This window comes from Lissotriton helveticus, assembly GCF_964261635.1.
Source record: "Lissotriton helveticus chromosome 1_1 unlocalized genomic scaffold, aLisHel1.1 SUPER_1_unloc_85, whole genome shotgun sequence".
Lineage (NCBI taxonomy): Eukaryota > Metazoa > Chordata > Amphibia > Caudata > Salamandridae > Lissotriton > Lissotriton helveticus.
In genome coordinates, this window is record NW_027611731.1 from 551,709 (window position 1) to 570,006 (window position 18,298).

Here is an 18,298-nt window from a genome sequence, read left to right on the forward strand (position 1 = left end):
AACTATGCAGCTGGTGCTTTTAAACCCATATATTGTAAGCACAGCACCTCACCACAGCTCAGCGTCAGGTGGGGCTGATCACCAAGCAATAAAAGGATTTATGTGACAAAAGCAGTAACCCATTGAGCTATCCACATTATATGCATAGTACACGTTCTTTGCAGCACCTACATTAATCCTCTGAGTTACTTTATGGCAACTGCTACTAGACAAAAGCGATAACATGAATCATGAGTTTCCTTTCACTTACCAACTCCCTCAACAAAGGCAGTGCCTTGAAAAATAATTACTGCATCATACTGATGCTATCCAAGCAGCAGTCTGTGGAATCGCACATGCTCACAGCCGACAGATGCCCAGGCCAATTGCTGATGAAGATAGGAGCGTTCAGTTGCGGATTCTCATCTCTGTCTGAAGTACTGTAGAAGTTATCCTGAGAGCTCTTGTCTTTGCACACTGGAGTTCAGGGCAGGCCCGTGCTGTGTGCCTTTTAAAGATACAGCAAGCTCTCACCGACCACTGGACACAAACAGGTGACCTTCCACACACATACAAAGAGGGCAGCACGTGTCGAGAAGGCCATAAATTAAGTTGTCCACTGGCATTCCGGCATGGGGGACTTGGCAGTTGCAATTGTTGTATTTAAATAAAAACATACTGCTGAACCATATCCTTATATCAAGCGGGAAGAAGGCAGATGGCTGCGGTGGTGCTGCACGCCCACGAAGGCACCCTGGATACGCCAGAGCTCCACTCTGGTGGTGCCGCTGCACAAGAGATAACAACTCACAGATTTGGCCATAGGATCATCTGCTCATCATCAAGCGCCTGCGCAGAGGAGAGACACCCCCCCCATAGAGGAGTCGAGTACGGACAGTGACTGCCCTGGACAGATGGCGCTCGGTCTTAGTGCGCATGCGCACACGAAAGACACATACCCCCAGATAGAGGAGTGTGTTCTGCTCTGAGCAGTGGGCGCTAGGTCTCACTGCGCCTGCGCGGACGATAGATATCGGTCTCACTGCGCCTGCGCACAGCAAAGACACCCCCCATAGAGGAGCCGAACCGATTTGCTTTCCGCTTAAATACATCTCAGTTGTATCTCATTCATTGTGTCCCTCATTCTTGTGCTTCTTTGAGTCCCTGCGCGGACCCCGTCCTACCTGTGCTGGCACTGAACTGTCGCCCTTTACTGCTCTCCGTGCTGTCGGGGCCTGTGCTGCTCCGTGCTGTCGGGGCCTGGGCTGTGAATCTTTCTTGCATCGACATCTGGAGTTGGATTGTAGTAACATCGATGTCCGTCGTCCGCGCATGCGCAGTTGTTCATCCACAGGCCCTCTTTAAACCCGCGCGTCGCTACAAGATACTGTATCTGTCCTCAGCGCATGCGCAGTTAATCCAAGGTATCTTTAGCCTGCGCTGTGGGAAGCCTGTCTGTCCTTGGCGCATGCGCAGTTGTTTATCCGCAGGCCTTTGAACGCGACTCACAACAGAGAGCACAGCACCCACATGAAACCCCAGGTGAGGTCATTTATTTAATGCATTCTTATAAAGCGGGGGCCTTACCCGAAGGTGTCACAGCACCGTACAATAGAACCAATAGAACCAGTGACGTTACATGAGAGAACTGTTACAGGATGGAACAAACAAAAATAGAAGGCCATAGAATCAAAACTACGCAGACAAAAGGAACACAATCTCAAGCACAGCAAGCACAGGATGTACAAACAAAAATATAAATATATGTGACAAATTTACAAAGACTAAAGAACTTCCTGGCGGGGTCTGGAGGAGAGAATTAGTTCTGAAAGTGTCTGGAATAGAAGAGATTTGAGGTCCGCTTTGAAGATCTGGATGGAGGAGATGGCACGGAGCGAAGGAGGAAGCGAGTTCCAGATTCTCGCCGCATTACCTGAGAACGATTGTCTGGTGCTGGTAGGGTCTCAAGCGTGCTGTCACGGCATTCATTTTTTTATTTTTTGTTGTCTGCATCGATCATTAGACATGATTATTTTGTATCAACAATGCTCATTGGCCCTCACTGCTGGAGTTGGGTAACTATTTTGAAGGCCTCAGCAAACGGGGACATTTTTTTTTCGCCTGAAAAGTCTGTCTGATGAGAAGATCGACTTGAATTCCGTTTTTGGCTTTCACCAGAGTAAACGTCGATTGAAAGTAGCTCAGATTTTTTGGGGGGTTTTGCAGAGTTTTATATAGCACAAACTTGACCCAAATCGGGTATCAGAGCGCTTTACATAGCACCAGTTACGTTACATGTGGACACACATTCATTTTTGTTAGGCACGGGGAGATTAAGTGATTTGCCCAGAATCACAGGATGTTTGGCGTCATTACCGAGACTCGAACCCAGATCCGAGGTCAAGCGCCCTAGCCGTTAGGCCAACTCCTCTCCCCACAGTGAAAGAACACACTCACAGTCAGCACTAACAACTGCACTTCATTGCTACCTAGGCTTGGGCGTGCACGGCAGAATCTGATTTGGCTAAAACTCCCTCAAATATGTCTCAACCTCACTAGGACCTCAGTAACCAGGTAGCGGTCAGCCAATGCCCATCAGGTAAACAAGCATTGGCATAGCGAGTAGGGCTCGCCTTTGGGACCTTAAAGTGTTTAGTTATCCAGCACAATATCCTTGGTGCAACAACATCAACTGTTGCATGGTTAAACACTTATAAGGTCCCAAAGGCAAGACCTATTGGCTATGCCAATGCTTGTTTTCATTGGTTCCTGTTTGTGCCTTTTAGAGATGCATGCTTCTGTTTCGTCCTAGCGTCTAACTACTCCCGCCTTTTGTTGATCTAGATCACGGGTACTCACATTTTCCCGGGGGCCGCAAAGTTTGGTTTATGGTGTGACCGAGGGCCGCACTGATGCCAGCGGGGGTGTTAAGTCTGGATAGGGGAAATCCGAGTAGGACTATAAGCTCATCAGAGGATCTTCTTATGCAACAGGGCAGAATAAAAAGAGCAAGATGGGGAGGAAGGTCCTTCAAGCACTTGGTTCATTTTGGCCTGAGGGGTCCTAACAGTCTGGGGGAAGGAGGGCGTCCATGTTTTTTGCAGGGAGGAGTGGGGGGATGGCTCAAGTTTTGTTACATTACTGACCTGCACATAAACTTAATACACAAAACGTTGTGTGTCAGCTCTTGTCACTGTGCCTCTCAGAGAGCCCCCGAACTTGGAAATTAATTATCTGCTAGCTGCAGGAACATGAGTTATCCACAGAGCACTGTCAGGGAAAGCCATAAGCAGCAGCTAACTTAAAGAAACACTTCTAATCCCATTCAAGAGTGAGAGGACTGAGAGTAGCCAATCCGTTCCTAATCCAGAAGACTTTATTCAGATAGCAACGTATCCATAAAAGTAACACATGTACAGGATAAAAAACATTAGAAAAATAAATAGATTAAATAGATAGCAATAACCAATCCATAATGTAGCAAAATACAGTAAACCTAGGTCAAGTGCATATTGTGAATAGTACTATACGAATGACTTCATAGATCACACATAGATTTCCGGGCACCCGTAGCTACTCTCAAAAAGGTGCCAATGCTCCAGATCAATTCAACATTGTCCAATTTAAATTTGCAGTCAAGAGCGTCTGTTAAATTAATAGGTGAAAATACGGAATTAGCAACCATTGTGCATATTTCATATAGTATCTACTAAAGAATAAAAAGTGTAAAAGTGTTTGACCGCTGTGACCATCACATGGACATGGCAGGGAGGCAAGTTTTGCGTTATACCCATAGGGAAAACAAAGCAAATATCTTACTGTCCCAGCTCTTAGACGGAATAGGAGGCCTCTCTCCCATTGGGACATGGGTAGTGCAATATAACTTGGTAGACAATGCTCAGGGTACGCAATGGATATACATTTTGCAACAGTTTGTTTATTCAATTCCCTTTCTAGTATTTCTGCACTATAAAGTACGTACAATGCTGTCTTTCACCCCTCCTATGCTAGTGACGGAACCGCTCCGTCACCAGCCTCGGATGCGCTGTGCTGATGATGGAGCGGTTCCCTCACGGCCCGCTCGGCGCACCTGCGCGGCGCTGATTTCGCACCTGCGCGGCGCGTTCTATTGAGCGGGCGGGGCCATGACGGAACCGCTCCATCACAAGCACAGCGCTTGCCCGAGGCACGTGACGGAGCGGTTCCGTCACGAGCATGGGAGCACCGCGCGGCCCCCCCTGCCCCTTAGCGCTGCGGCGGAATTGCCGCCGCAGCGAAGGGGTTAAAACTTTTTTGTTCATTGTTACAGCTGTGTTCGAATTGGCAAACAGTCTACCAAGGTTAACACTTTCCAGACTCTTAACTACCCCAGGAAGCCATTGAATAGCCATCCCTTTCTTACAGTGAAGACTATCATCTATTATGTCCCTTGTGAGACAAGCCTCGGGATTCTTCATTATGGATAGCCAAAATAGTGTGGGGCAGGCCCTTGTGATGTCTTCAATATATCCAAATTTCAGTTCGCCTTGGCATATGTACAAAGAGGTGGAGATTGGAGCGCCCAAGAGTTTTCTACAAAATATTTTCCTCTGATGGGACGCAAGAGCATTTGGCAACACCCCATACCTCTGCCCCATGGGTAGCTATTGGTACACACTGGATCTTAAAAATCTTTAAAAAGGCTGGAATTGTTCCCGATCTTTTAGGGCGGAGGAGACTAAGGATTGAGTTAAAGGCCCTCGAGATCTTACTTTTACAATATGCCAAGTGTTCACACCAGGTGCCGTTCACAGCGAAGACCTTTCCCAGATAAGGGAAAGTAGCAGTGCAAGTTAATTTTTGGTCGCCCACAGAGATAACATTTAAAGGATATTTCCTTGGCCCACAAGGCATTATAAAAGATTTCTTAAAATTTGTGCATAAATCTAGGCCGGACATAAAATCTGTGAAACCTCGAACTAAAGTGCGTAGTGCATTTGGTGTGCGACCAATTAAAACCGCATCATCTGTGTATAAAAGCACTGGGAGAGGTTTGCCTTGAATTCTGGGAACATCATTAGTTTGCGTGATCAGTGATTTATGTAAATTGTTTATATATATATGATAAATAGAAAAGAGGTCAGAGCACACCCCTGTCTGACCCCTCTATCTACACTGATGTAATTGGAAACTTCTCCCCCACCACCAATCCTGACCCGTGCTTTCTGGTCCGTATGGAGATAGGCTAAAAAATGAACAAGGGCCTCATCCAGTCCATATTCTAAAAGGATGAACCTTAGACGGGACCTATTGACAAAATCAAAAGATGAGGACAGGTCCATAAAAGCTAAGTTAAGTGGCGAGTGCTGGGCAATAGTGTACTTCCCTATGATCAAATTAAGATTAAGACTTTGCTCGTTTGTGCCAACTTTACCCATGAAACCTAGTTGGCATTGTGCTAAAATCTGATTGTCCTCTGTCCAGGTTAAAATTTTTGTGTATAAAACTCTGCCTAAAATTTTAAGGGTGTTATCTATGAGGGAGATCGGTCTACAGCATGGGTACTCACAAACTTTCTCTCGGGGGCCAAATTTACAGTGTGGTTTGTGTCCGAGGGCCGCACTGGGGGGGCGGGGTCAGTGGGGGAGGGGGCGGGGCTAGAGAAACAAAAAAACTGTGAGGTTGAACACAGGTCCCTGCAGAGGACGCCTTCGTCCACTGAGCCACCAGACCCAGCATACACACATCTCTCTCTCTCCCTCTCTCTTCTTCTCTCCCTCCCTCTCTCTCTCACTCAGACTGTCTCACTCCCTCTCACTCCCTCTATCTCCCTCCCTGACTCCCTGTGTCTCACTCACTCTGACTGTCTCACTCCCTCTCTCTCGCTGTCTCTCCCTCTCTGTCTCCCTCTCTCTCCTTCCCTCTCCCTCTCTGTCTTCCTCTCTCTCCTTCCTTCTCCCTCTCTGTCGCCCTCCTCACTCTGTCGCCCTCCCGCCTCCCTCCCTCTGTCTGTCACCCTCATCCCTCCCTCTGTCTGTCACCCGCCTCCCTCTCTCCTCCCTCCCTCTGTCTATCACCCTCCTCCCTCCCTCCCTCTGTCTATCACCCTCCTCCCACCCTCCCTCTGTCTGTCACTCTCCTCCCTCTGTCACCCTCCTCCCTCCTTCTGTCTGTCACCCTCCTCCCTCTGTCAGTCACCCTCCTCCCTCTTGACTGTCACCCTCCTCCCTCCCTCTGACTGTCACCCTCTGTCTTCCTCCCTCTCCCTTTCTCTGTTTCATTCCCTCTCCCTCTCTTTGTCTCCCTCTCCCTTTCTCTGTCTCCCTCCCTCTCCCTCTCTTTGTCTCCCTCTGTCTCCCTCTGTTTCCCTCCCTCTCCCTCTCTTTGTCTCCCTCTGTCTCCCTCTGTTTCCCTCCCTCTTCCTCTCTTTGTCTCCCTCTGTCTGTCTCCCCCTCTCTTTGTCTCCCTCTTTCTGTCTCCCTTTCTCTGTCTCCCTCTCTCTGCCTCCCTTTCCCTCCCTCCCTCACTCTCCCTCTGTCTGCCTCCCTTTCCCTCCCTCCTTTCCTTCCCTCTCTCGCTCTCCCTCTGTCTGGCTCCCTTTCTCTCCCTCCTTTCCTTCCATCCCTCGCCCTTCCTCTGTCTGCCTCCCTTTCCCGCCCTCCCTCGCTCTCCCTCCCTTTCCCTCCCTCCCTCTCCCTCTGACTGCCTCCCTTTCCTTCCCTCCCTCGCTCTCCCTCTGTCTGCCTCCCTTTCCCTCCCTCCCTCACTCTCCCTCTCTTTCCCTCCCTCCCTGTCTCCCTCCCTCGCTCTCCCTCTGTCTGCCTCCCTTTCTCTCCCTCCCTTGCTCTCCCTCGCTCTCCCTTCCTCCCTCGCTCTCCCTCTGTCTGCCTCCCTTTCCCTCCCTCCCTCGCTCTCCATCCCTTTCCCTCCCTCCCTCCCTCGCTTTCCCTCCCTTTCACTCCCTTCCTCTGTCTCCCTCGCTCTCCCTCCCCCTCCCTTTCCCTTCATCCCTGTCTCCCTCCCTCGCTCTCCCTTTGTCTGCCTCCCTTTCCCTCCCTCACTCGCTCTCCTTCTGTCTGCCTCCCTTTCCCTCCCTCCCTCCCTCGCTCTCCCTCCCGTTCCCTCCCGTTCCCTCCTTCCCTCGCTCTCCCTCTGTCTGCCTCCCTTTCCCCTCCCTCCCTCTGTCTGCTTCCGTTTCCTTCCCTCCCTTGCTCTCCCTCCATTTCCCTCCCTCCCTCGCTCTCCCTCTGTCTGCCTCCCTTTCCCTCGCTCTCCCTCGCTCTCCCTCCCTTTCCCTCCCTCCCTCGCTCTCCCTCTGTCTGCCTCCCTTTCCCTCCCTCGCTATCCATCGCTCTCCCTCCCTTTCCCTCCCTCCCTTGCTCTCCCTCCCTCTCCCCCCTTCACTCTCTCCCTCTCCCTCTACCTCTACCTCCCTCTATCACCCTCTTCATCTGACCCTGCCTGAGTGTGCCCGGGCTGAGACAGCTTCCGGGCACACACACACAGTCACACTCGAGCAATTCACAGGTCTTTTAAAAGACCATTTGTATGTTAATGAGGCTTTTTTATTTCACCTCTTAGGCCCCTGCAGCTGCACTCTGACTATCACTGGAATGCCCGGGCCCCCACAGAGCTGCAGAGTCTCAGAGTCGCGGCACGCAGGACACATTAATTGTTTTATTTTTTAAAAACACAGTTAAATAATCTGCAAGGTCCCTGGGCCGCCAGGGAAGGCTTGCTGGGCTGCTGCTTATGAGTACCCGTGGTCTACAGCAACAAAGTTGTGTACAATCGCCCTTTTTAAAATGAGAACGATCGTGCTAGTAGACCATGTGTTAGGCAGTGGGGCTTTGGTTAGAATATTAAAAATATTTAACTACAGTGGGGCCCAAAAATCTGGTTTATATTTAATAAGATTGATGGGCAACCCATAAGGGCCTGGAGTTTTATTGCCCGCACTCTGACGTATAGCCTCTTCAACCTCGTTTATTGATAATGAGACTCCAGGTGGCACCCTGTTAATAAAAGGGTCGGATTAAAAAGCAGGCTCTTGGTAAATAGTGGAAAAGTGACTCTCCCAGGTAGCGCTCATTATGTTGCAGCTGATGGGAGTTAACGGTTGTCCCATTGATCTTAACTCTTTAATGGTAGTCCAAAATATATTCCCATTATTTAAGCTGGGAGCATTAATGAGCGCATCCCAGTACACATCTAATAACTGTTCCTTCTATTAGCAATAGCCTGCTTATATGTCAACCTTAAGGACTTGACCAAATCATTACACCTAGGGCTTTGAGATCGGGCCTTGCGGAGCTTCCTGTTGACAATTGAGCACTCCTGATTGAACCATCTAGGTTCGCGCAGTACTGTACAAATGGGTTTAGACAGCAAGGATTTAATGGCTCTACTGAGTTCGGTAAAAGCGCTGATAGCCACTGGGTGTGCAACAGGGCCTTTAAGCAGATGTTAATAAGATTCATGTTTCCACTAACCATAGAACTGAATCGAACTGAATCGTTCTGCGTTATTAATGCCTGCAATTATCTGTGGATGGTGATAGATCTCCAGCACCACATTCTGTCTGAGGCGTTGGAACTGGAGACATCCGTAACGTTATTTGTATTGGGTTATGCTCCCCAAAGATTGTGGCCATAATTTCGGCTTTAAGTTAGCTGCTTCAAAAGCGGGGGAGATAAAAACATTATCAATTGTAGATGAACAGCCCCTTCCTCTGAATGTCGGTTCAGGGGGGGCATTATCTTTTGTAGTTGCATCAATTTCTATAACATTAATTAAGTTAAGAGTGTTCAAATAGTCCATTAGCTCTCTACCCCATTGCATGTTTGTCTGCTGCTGTGTGAATATTCGCTTGACCATGAGTAAGATAGCTTAGCATTAAAATCGCCCCAGACAGATTCCTACTGACTTGAAAGAGTCTTTGGATTTTCCAATAGATGCAATAAAATTAATCACATTTATAAAATGCATATTTGGAACAGAATGAAAATCATTGTTATAAACATTAATTATCCAAAAGGAAATTCCACTATTAAATAATATGCCTAGAAAATTATTGTTATCTGTATGTACAGTTTTTATGCATCCCCCTGTCTTAATATTGACCCAGATTGATAAACCCCCAAATGGTCGACCCTGCTTTGGGGTTGTTGATAGGATATTATGGCATTCAAACCCCTCAATATGCAATTCTTTTGTGACCCATGTTTCCTGAAATAAAAGGATATCTTGGTCTTTAATAAGTTGTACCCAATCTGGCTGGTGAAGTTTAGAGAACAACCTTGCAACATTCCAGCTTAAGATACTGAGGTCTGAACTTGCTGAGGCCTTCGTTTACATAGGGGGGATAAGTGGTTTGTGGGAATAGTACCCTCAGTTTCTGGCAGGGCATGAGGTAACCTAATAGCAGGATCAGTATTTTCCCCAAAAGTTGATAGTCAGTCTTGGGTCTCTAATACAGACAAGACCTGGAACCTATTAGAGGTAGTATGAAAATGGGGACCCCCTCTCAATTTACTTAGAGCCAGGGAAAAGAGGGGAAAATATCAATACACAAAAAATAACGAATTTCCCTTGTGGCTTTCATATTTTAAACATAGTATCTTAGTTCATATACATATTACATGTCCTACAAGATATGCCAATAACAAGTGTTTATGTATTTATCAAAATGTATTTCTTTTTTTGGGGTAAAAAGTGAGTATATATATCACAAGAACTTTTCATATAGCAACATTTCTTTTCTTACAAATTCATTGTATTCTTTTTAGTCAATTAGGACAGATATAAAAACATACATCATCATCATGATACGTTTTTTTCATTTTTTTTATACAATACAAAAAACTTAATAAAACTACCCCGATACCCACACCAAATTCACCAGTCATTCATACATATACTTGCATACAAACCATTTAACAACCAACTTCTCCTTCTGTGCATAAGGTTTAACAGAGAACAACTCTGACTGAGTAACAACCACAGAGTGTTATGTAGGATTACACGCTAGGTCGACGCGCGTTTCAGTGGGCTTATACCACCTTCCTCAGGACCTTGATAGAATCACTTTCTGCTTATCGGGTGGATACAGGATATCCTCCAATTCATGTGACTGTGAACTACGTAATCTTTCCAGGGAGACCTCATATTAAGTTGGGCTCCACATATCACAGCTGTAATCTTTAATCCAAGCTATTTAACGAGCGACTTCACTTATTCAGATTTTGAACCACTTTTCCTCTTCAGCACGAATTTTCTTATATTTTGTGTAAATTTGGGCTCTATTCTATCTTCATAATTCACTTCTTTGTTCTGTTGGCCATAGTCAGGGAGAGTTTTATATGAAGGAACACACCTTTATCAGTTTTACACGCTAGGTCGACGCGCGTTTCGGTGGGCTTTTACCACCTTCCTCAGGACCTTGACAGAATCACTTTCTGCTTATCGGGTGGATACAGGATATCCTCCAATTCATGTGATTGTGAACTACGTAATCTTTCCAGGGAGACCTCATATTAAGTTGGGCTCCACATATCACAGCTGTAATTTTTAAACCAAGCTATTTAACGAGCGACTTCACTTATTCAGCTTTTGAACCACTTTTCCTCTTCAGCACGAATTTTCTTATATTTTGTGTAAATTTGGGCTCTATTCTATCTTCATAATTCACTTCTTTGTTCTGTTGGCCATAGTCAGGGAGAGTTTTATATGAAAGAACACACCTTTATCAGTTTTACCATATATTTCGAAAAGGGTTGTGTATATCGATTCGCTCGAAAAACTCCAGCACATTCACTATGATGCCGTTCGGTATTTAAACCTATTAGAGGTAGTAATTCAAGAGGAATTATTGGTGAAAGGAGCATGATTTGGTTTGTAGAAATAACCATGGGGTAGTGCGCATATGTTAGTGCTATTAGATGTTATGAATTCACAACCCCTTAGTAGGTATCTCACCAAAGAAGGTCGGCGGAAGTTAATTATAATACTGCCCCCTTTGAAATTTTTTGTAGATGCACCAACTCACCCAACCCTGCGTGCCATAATAATATCCTTTATTTCGGATACATGGAAGCTTCTATGCCTTGATAGCCAGTCCGTACATTTATTGCATAGCTGGTCCCATGACTCATGCTGATCCCTCTTTAAAGTAGGTACCCCTGCTAGTACCAACACATAAGGGCAAGCAGCGGGCGGCAGATTCAGGACATGCTGATTAGCCATTCATACTTGGGGCGGCAGGAACATTAATGCACGAGGTACTAGACAACCTGTTCTGATTCGAGCCCCTGGACTTGTTTAACCTAGTAGCACCATCCCTGGTGGGGTTGGTATTTGAAATGGTTATTGGTATAGGGGGTTGTGGGGGGGGAGCCGTTTCTATCTATAGGCTGTGGTATATAAATAAATAATACCGGATCTAGGTTTTACTGGACATAGTAATAACAGATAGCTCAATAAATAAGAGTCAAGATTCGAGGTAGTAGGAGTTTGCAGGTTTAATACAGCATAAGGGACAGGAACAGGACAACCTGCACAGGAATGGGATGGCAGCGCTGCCGGGGGCAGGATCAGAATCGGCGTAACATTTAATAACAGTGCACAAATATATATATTAAAACAGTTGCATTACAATGAATACAGTAGGCGGAGCAGTGGGTGTGGTCAATAACAGTCGCGAAAGATAAGGGTGAAAATGGGTGTAACAGGGGCGTATACATAGACATGTGATGCAAACGTAGCAGAATATGTCATAAATGGGGCGGAAACATGGAGGGGGCTACCTAAGGAGCCGGGACCTCTAACCTAATGGTGCGCGCAAACTGACAATGACGTGTTACTAGGAGAAGCTGGGGGCTATGAACTCTGTGCTAGGAGCAGAGACTGAAGTCTGGAGAGTCAGGGCGACATGTACCTAAACAGTATCTAGTATCTGATGTTTAGAGAACATGTTGATAGAATCCAAAAGTTATCGGGGTAAAGGCTAACGGACTCTAAGACTGGAGCATGCATTATTCTACATGTAGTGCGTGATGAAGAATATTTAATGACCATTAAATGCAGTATTTTCTCTTACATGGAGACGTAAAGGCTAGACAATGACGGAAACTATTGATGCGATTCAGTAGCTTAGGAATGCAAAGAAGGAGGGCTGGACTGATAACTAGAATCATAACATACTCTTGGCAGACTAACAGGCAGAGCCAGGCTGAGCCGGGCACTGCGAGGCAGGAAGTAAGTGAAGGGTCGAGGATACAGGTGGGGGCTGTATCGCTCCTCAGCGAGGATTCAGAAGACAGGAGCTGAATCTGGTGTCCGGGCCCTTTTGAGGCCTAGAAACGGGGACTTTACAATAAAATAACGTGCACACTGAGAAACGTGGCAACGTAACTTTACATAGGCCTAATACTCGTAGCTTTCACGAGAACTGGAAACTGGCATACTAGAGATGGACACAACTGTAATTGCGTCTTTAATCAAACATGGGGATACATATGCATATTTAATCATGCACACATAACATAAGATGGAGGACACGTAGGGACACAGAACATGGCAAAATTTACTTTTCCACATTCCCTCCTTGTCACTACGTTTCCATCAGGAAACATCAATATTCATGATACCATCTATCATTTCATACAGTATCATTTGCTCGTCTCGAATTTTCTTGGAACGGGATTTAGAACGGGACTTGGGACTAGGAATACAAGAGGTAGCACAAATGCCGCAAATCGCAGGGCCACATTGTAAACAGAGGCAGCAACTGAATATGATCGCTACTGCAATACCTAGAAATGACAATACTTTCCATCCCCAGGCGGAAATTATATTCCAGAACCAACCGGACCACGTCCAGGTGCCTGGATCTTGGTGTAACATATGGGCAATTTTATGGAGTCTGGTAATAGCTGAATAAACAGACGGTGCGTTATGAGGAATGAAAATGCAGCAACTAGATCCGATGACTCTACATGCCCCGCCCCTATCGGCCAGTATGACGTCAAGGACGAGACGATTCTGGAGCACGACAATTCTCATAAAGGATTGCTCTTCGGTTAAGTTACTTAGAGCAGAAGTAGTCTCAATCACTACTGCTTCAAGGGTTCTGGTTAATCTACGTATCAGTTTACTATTTACAACAGTACCTAAGTAGGGGAAGACACCTTTATTGATATCTATATATTGTTCTAGAGCAGTTTCAGTATAATCGACAATCGGGAGGTTTCTCTTGTGTCTAGTATGTACTAGGTGGGAATTCCTATGATAGTCAGGTGGGGCTAGGAAAACTGGTGGCAGTAGGAAGGCAATGTAACATGTACCATCCCAATCAAGGGGCAGACGAACATATGCGGTCTGACCACAAACAAAATAAGAGTGACGTGAAGCTTTGAAAATAGATTTCCCACTGTCACTATACTTGACAATAGTAGTACAATCACTATGGCCTACATGTACGGAACCATTATTTCGGACACATAATTCACCTTTGACTGGTAGTACTGACATAGCAGGTAAGTCTGGAGTAGAATCAGACTGAACATTCAGGACCATAAAATTCGAAGAATAATTACCCAAATTATAAACTTCATTTTCTAGATCTAACCCTGTTCTGTGGGGAAGACCTTGCTTGTCTGGGAAACATGTACTGTTCAGAAAAGACATATCTGTTGAGGATGACGTTAACGTGGACCATGCTCCACACGAACCGTTAAGTGAAAATGGATAAGGAAAGAGTGGCAGAACTCCCTTCGGTGTCTGGAAAGGGGGGAGTCGACCACACACCCAACAATTTGTGGCATTGCTGGTCTGGTGTGAATAATGTAACATGCGGATAAAAGAATTATTTCGCATAGCGAGACGATATGAGAGTTCATGAGGAGGCAGATCACTAAACGTGTGCTCTACTGTAGCATTAGCAGACTTATTTACATGAGAAACTGGAAAATACAAATAAAATGCATAACTGGTGCAGGAAATCATAATGCTGAAATATAGCAGAAAACATAAAATAATAGTGCAACTTCTAGAGTTCTCACTAACTCTCTCTCTGTGGGGGTCTATTATATACATGTCAGAAACCGGTCTAACCGTTTCACCTAGGGGAGGACTTAGACAATCAAACTGGCTGACTTATTTTACTAGACCTTAGTTTAAGCTTATACTCCTGTTGCGGAGTTTTCTCTAACAGGGAAGGGTTCGTAGCAATGTCTTTTGCGGGACAGTCCTTAAGAATAGTACTTTGGCAGTCTTTAAGATCCTCGGAAATGTTCTTTGAAACAGGCTTTAGTCCAAAAAATCTTTTCACATGTGACAGGTGGACCCAGCCCTTCCTGCCTTCCAGCTTGACGGCAGTACGGGTGGCCAGGAGGACCTGTCGGGGTTCCTTCCAGCGAGGCTCCAGCGGACTTGAACGATCAAAATTCCGGACAAGAACCATGGATCCGGGAACGATTTCATGCGGTGCCACCTCGGTATTGTCTGGAAATGCGGCAGCAACCTGTGAACGACAAGAGTTGAGGGCAGACATCAAGGAAGCTAGGTAATCTGTCAGCATATTACTTGAAACATCGGTAATACTTCGGGGTCTAGGTGTACCCCACATGTTAGGGGGGCGGCCGAATACGACCTCATAAGGGGACAGACCTGATCTGGAATGTGCGACCATGCGCATATAAAATAGGGCAACTGGCAGAGCTACTAGCCAGTCTACACCCTTTCTCTTTACATACTTTTGCAATTCGGATTTTCAGGGTCTGATTATGTCTCTCTACGAGACCGGCTGCTTCTGGATGGCGTACACAATGGAACTTCCACTGGTACCCTAACAAAAGGGAAATATGTTTCATGAGCTCAGATGAGAATGGCTGGCCGTTGTCAGAATATACGACTCTTGGGAGTCCGTAGCGGGGGAAGAATTCACGAACCAACTGCTTGGCAGTGGTCGCGGCTGTGTAATCTGGGACTGGATATGCTTCTGTCCACCTGGACAAAGCGCATACAACTACAAGGACATACTTGAAACCTCGACATCGCTCCATCTGAATATAATCCATCTGGAGGACTTCAAAAGGGTGGTCAGGGGGCTGGAATCCACCTTGTTCCACCGGGACACTTTTACCTGGATTAAACTGACAACATATCATACAGGTACGGACTTTCTGTTTGGCTGCAGCTCGTAAATGCTTGTTGAACCAAATGTTCTGGATACTATCTAACATAGCTTTTTCTCCTAAATGTGCTGGACTATGTGCGGTATTGATAATGACTTGAACCATAGAGTCGGGGAGAAACCATGTGGCTTTACCCTTCGTTACCCATCCCTGGTCTGTCTGGACCCCTCCTTGTTCGGACCATTTCTTGATTTCCTCGGGAGTAGCATGTAACTGGATATCTATGACATCTTGAGTGGGGTCCTTAACTGTCATACAGGTAGTCGGATCTGGAGTATGTGTCTGTGTCGGATTAACTGGAATGTCTGGAGTCTGTGCTGTAAGCTTGGCTGTGCGATCTGCTAGATCATTACCTTGAGAAATAATGTCTGTAATTTTCGTATGTGCTTTGCACTTCATGATAGCAATAGATGTCGGTAAGTGTATGGCATCTAACAGAGCCTGAATAAGGAGACCATGCTGAATCTTGGTTCCATGAGAAGTCATGAAACCTCTCTCCTGCCAGAGCGCTCCAAAGTCGTGTACGACTCCAAATGCGTAGCGTGAATCTGTGTAAACATTAACCTTCAGGTTCTTAGCGTGTATGCAGGCTTGTGTCAGAGCAACTAGCTCTGCTGCTTGAGCAGACAGGGTGTCAATACGGTGTGTTTCAATAACTTCAGTGTCAGTAGTCACTGCATACGCGGCTACTAGTTCTCCTATACTTGTTCTCATACATGAACCATCCACATAAAGTGTCAGGTCGGGATCTGGTAATGGAATATCTGTCAGATCTTGTCTTGGCTTTGTCATAATGTTAACCACTTCCACACAGTCGTGTGTGGCAGGATTTGAATTAACTGACGGTAACAGTGTAGCAGGATTTAAAACGTTGCAGCGTCTGATTTCTATGTGTGGCTGGAACAGTGTCAGTTCATAACCTGTTAAACGTGCAATTGTCAAGTGCTGAGTCTGGGTTCGGTTTACAAGAACTTCCACGGAGTGTGGAACTTGTACTGTCAAGGAATGTCCTAATACTATGGAATCACTTTGTCTGATAGCTAGTGCTGTGGCTGCAACTGACTTGAGGCACGCAGGCAGAGCCTGGGCTACAGGATCTAATGTGCTCGAAAAATAAGCACAGGGCTTGTATTGTCCTGCTTGATCTTGTGTGAGAACAGATAATGCTGTACCTTCGCGTTCTGTGACGAAAAGTGTAAAAGGCTTACTGTAGTTCGGTGTAGCTAGAACTGGAGCTTGGCATAAAGCTTTCTTTAACTCATTGAAACTAAGTGTATGTTCAGATGTCCAAGGGAGGACAGTCGATACGGCTACCTCCTGTGTCGTTAACTGTATCAGTGGCTTAGCTAGAAATGCATACTGAGGAATCCATTGTCTGCAGTAAGAAGTAAGGCCGATAAAAGCACGTACCTCCTTCTGGGTCTTGGGCTGAGGAAGACTCGCTATTAACTGAATACGGTCTGGTGTCAACTGCCTACCCCTCTTGGACAGTAAGTGGCCTAAATAGATCACTTGCTGGACACAGAATTGAAGCTTCGAAGGGGACACCTTGTGCCCCATCTCGGCAAGGAAATATAAGACTGTAAGTGATGCTCGCTCGCAAGCACGTTCAGAACGGGCTGTGATCAGTAGATCATCGACATACTGGAGCAGGGCAGTGTCTGTTGGCATGTGAATGTTGTCTAGTTGTCTCTTAACTGCTTGACTGTAAATGCTAGGACTTTCTGTGAAACCTTGAGGAGCTCGTGTGAATTTATAGCTCCTTCCATTTAAACAAAATCCGAAAAGGAACTGGCTGTCTGGATGAATGGGGACACTAAAAAACGCGTTCTTGAGGTCTATGACTGTAAAAAATGAGGCTTCGGAATCAATGGCTGTCAATAGGGAAGAGATATCTGGGACAACTGGGTACTGGGGAATAATACATTTATTGAGTTCTCGTAGGTCAATCACTAATCGATATACTGGGGGTGCATTTGGATCAGTACGTTTCATGACTGGAATGATCGGAGAATTACATACATTGGAGTCAGTTTCTACAACTACTCCTTGAGCCATGAGCTCGTCAATAATTTTGGATAAGGCTGCTACAGCCTCAGGTGGCAATCTGTACTGTCTGATTCGTGGTAACACTACACCTGGCTTGAGAGTCACACGATGGGGTGTGATTTGCATATAACCTACATCAGTTGGACCTTGCGCCCATAGATGCTGCGGAACATTAGACAATCTCGGATCAAAATCTCGTAATACATAGTGACCCTTGAAGTCACGTAGAAACAGTCGTATTCCCTCTGGGGAGCAGCAAATAACTGCACCTAATTCTTTCAGTGTTTTAATACCTAACAGATTTTCTGGACATGACTTTGTAAGTAACAGATCAGTAGTGCGGGACAATGGACCTACTTCTAGAGTAACTGGCTTAGATATCTCGTTTACAATAGGCTTTCCTGAAAATCCAAGGGAAACATTTCTAGAGCCTGAGAGCGGAGCCCCTGGAACTTCGGCGTGACTGATGGTGGTCCTACTTGCCCCTGTATCAATCAGAAACTTTCTGTCTTTCCCTAGTACTTGACTATGAACATAGGGACCCTCTTGATCTACAGGTATCTCGATGAGAGGCAAGCCTACCTCCCTCTCTAGGCTGTTTCATGAATATGGCTGATACTCTGGATACTCGGACTGCGCATACTGGTACATCTGCTGTGTAACATGTTGTGTTGCAGCAATAGGCTGCGGTGCTGTAACTGTCTGTTGTGCATTCTGTGGCTGAGAAGTCTGTGAAACTTGTTCTTGTCTAGGCGGACGTGGTCTTTCTTTAGTCTTACCGGTAGCTATGTTGTGTTTCAGAACTGCACACTCGTTTATATAATGACCTGGCTGTTTACAATAATTGCAGGTCCCTTTAACGGGAACTGCAGGATGACTGGCTTGATTCGTACCCCTCTTCTGACTGTCTTGTGGAACAGATTGTGCAACTAGTACTTTCATTTTCGTGTCTTTCATACGTTTTCTTTCATGATCTTGTTCTTCTCTGATTCTATTCTGGTGGTATTGAAGCATCTGTAACATCTGGGACGGGGTATTAGCTTGCCAGGTACTTTCGACTTTCAAAACTCGATTCTTCACTTGTGGACTTGAATTCT

The 18,298-nt window shown here is 45.9% G+C and overlaps 1 protein-coding gene and 1 long non-coding RNA gene across 2 annotated transcripts in view; one reads left to right on the forward strand and one right to left on the reverse strand.

Moving 5' to 3' along the window:
* Positions 1-777, reverse strand: part of LOC144806551 (uncharacterized) — a 64,001-nt gene extending 63,224 nt beyond the window's left edge. Inside the window, exon 1 of the mRNA XM_078672891.1 lies at positions 251-777. The gene's annotated coding sequence lies outside the window, so the exon portion shown is untranslated. The remainder of the gene's footprint in view (positions 1-250) is intronic.
* A 682-nt stretch (positions 778-1,459) lies between these two features.
* Positions 1,460-18,298, forward strand: part of LOC144806555 (uncharacterized) — a 41,132-nt gene continuing 24,293 nt past the window's right edge. The window contains exon 1 of the long non-coding RNA XR_013605832.1: positions 1,460-1,521. This is a non-coding gene — a long non-coding RNA (uncharacterized LOC144806555). The remainder of the gene's footprint in view (positions 1,522-18,298) is intronic.